This window comes from Acanthisitta chloris, unplaced genomic scaffold (genome assembly GCF_000695815.1).
Source record: "Acanthisitta chloris isolate BGI_N310 unplaced genomic scaffold, ASM69581v1 scaffold23930, whole genome shotgun sequence".
Lineage (NCBI taxonomy): Eukaryota > Metazoa > Chordata > Aves > Passeriformes > Acanthisittidae > Acanthisitta > Acanthisitta chloris.
The window spans coordinates 22,629-24,851 of record NW_008651435.1 but is presented as its reverse complement, the minus strand read 5'-3'; positions in this window follow the sequence as shown (position 1 = coordinate 24,851).

Genomic DNA, 2,223 nt, shown 5'->3' with positions numbered 1-2,223 from the left:
CAGCTATGCTGAGGACATCCCTGTCACGCGTCCCCATCACCACGGGCCCACGGCCTGGGGATGCCAGCCAGGCTGAGTGGAACCTGCCACCTCTGGGAGATGCTGGGGCCACCACAAAGCCACCGAGATGCAACTTTGTGCTGCATCGAAGCCTCTGCCTTCCTTATGTAACGCAGCTGCTGCTGGCACGGTGCTCGCCTCCACGTCCTGCACAACTTCGGTGCAACGTGGAATTGATCTCCACTCCCTGGAATGGCTCTGCTGTTAGCAGTAGCTGAGGAGCCTTTTCCGTGACCTCAGGCTGGTGGTGCTGGATGTGACCACCCATCTCGGCGCAGGGTGGTGGCATCCACTGGGTGCCCCATGCAGGTCCTGTCCTCTGGGAGTGATGCTGCTGTTTGGGGCCCTGCTCTGCTGCTGGCACAGCCCCTGTGGAGGTGGGTTTGGGCAGGTTTGCAGCAGGGGGTCTGTGCCAGCACAGGAGGCAGCTCTGGAGCTGGATCCCCTGGAAGCTGTGCCCGGAGGAGCCCAGGGCTCCACAGCCCAAGGCTCCCAAGCTGCCAGGCTCCAGGGCCGGGCAGGCAGCACGTGGGCTTTGATCTCTTGCTGCCCTGATGTTTTCCCCCTGATTTTCCTGCTTTGAGGTGCTGACAGCAGCCCCGGGGCAGCAGTGGGGCTGTGCTTGTGCTGTTCTGTGCTCACAGAGTGTGACTCCAGCTGGGGAACCCCAAGGCTGTCAGACCCCCAGCTCTGATCCCCTGTGCACTCGTGTTGCCAGTCTGGCTGAGGCTGGTTGCTGTGCTGGGGTGGCTCCCTGCTTGCCTGGCAGGGTGAGAATCACCCTGAATACAGATCACACCAGGGCTCTGCTGCCTTCCCTGGCACACTCTGGTCCCTCTGGGAGCACAGGGAGAATTATGCTGGGAACACCCCTGGAACTGGCTCTGCAGCTGCACCCCAGGAACTGAGGCCTGGGCAGGAGAAGCTGGCGTGTCTGGAGGAATGCCAGCCATGGGGATGGAGGAAAGTTATCTTAAGATTCCCAGGAGGCTATGACATACCACATGGATTGCAGATCCCGGGACGGGGCATGCAGGCAACGTGCTACAAGGAAGTAGGGTGGAGGGAGGTTGGCTGTGTGGATGTTCCTCCCCAGGGTGTAACACTGCCCTGAACCCATGTCCTTGGCCCTGCATGAGGTCCTTACTGCAGGGTCAGGTCCCCACTGCAGGGTCAGGTCCCCACTGCAGGATTAAGTCCCAGCTGCAGCCCATCCCCATTGCCATCGACAGGGAAACTCGCATCACAGGCTGCAGGACCTTGGCAGGCAGGGTTGGGGCGGGTTTGGATGGCTTCCCTGGCTCATAAACCCATCCTGCTCCTTGGAGTCAGTGCTCTTGCAGATGAGCTGCCACAGCATCTCCCTCCACCTTACCTGTGCCATCCTCAGTCCACTCCTGCCAGCCTGCAGTGCCCTGCCCTGCCCAGGGCAGGAGGACAGGCTCTGCTCTTCAGGCCGGGTGTTGCAGCAGTGCTGGAGCTGTTCAACTCCTGTGACCTGTGGGCTGGTCACCTCTAGCTGGTGAAATCAAGCCCACCACCCTGACCTGCCATGTGCCCTCACATGGGCTCAGAATGAGCTCCAGTCTCTGGAGGGAGAGTTACTTCAGAGCAGTTAGATGGAGGGGATAAGCTGATGTACTGCCAGATAGGGATGTTAAGTGTTTAATTCCAGTGTCTACTCCCTTATCAGCCAGATTTTGGACATGATAAGGCAGAAACAGAGGAGAGAAACAGGAGGAAGAGCAGGAGGGGAGATGGTTGCTCCAGGACTGTGAGATCTGAGTGTGTGGCTCTCCCCCCTACCTGCCATTGGGATATTTGTGGAAGATGCTGTTGGGAGGGGTGTGTGGTTGATTCTCCTGGGCAGAGAGGGATCCTCATGAATCATCCCCTCCTCGAGGAGCTGGTGCTCTGCACAATGCCAGCACACAGCTGTGGCTGTGCCCTGTGCACTGACACCCCCAGGGGCAGCTCCCTCCCTAACACCTCTGCTTTCTCTGCCCACAGCCTCCCTCCAGCGCTGCCTTTCAGGATGATCCGCCCAGGAGCACCGGTGGGGACCCTCCAGGCACATCACTGCTGACCCAGCACTGGGACCCCCGTGCAGCCCGACCACCCTCCTCCCTGGGCACTGCCAGCTGCTGGCACCCATGCAGAGCT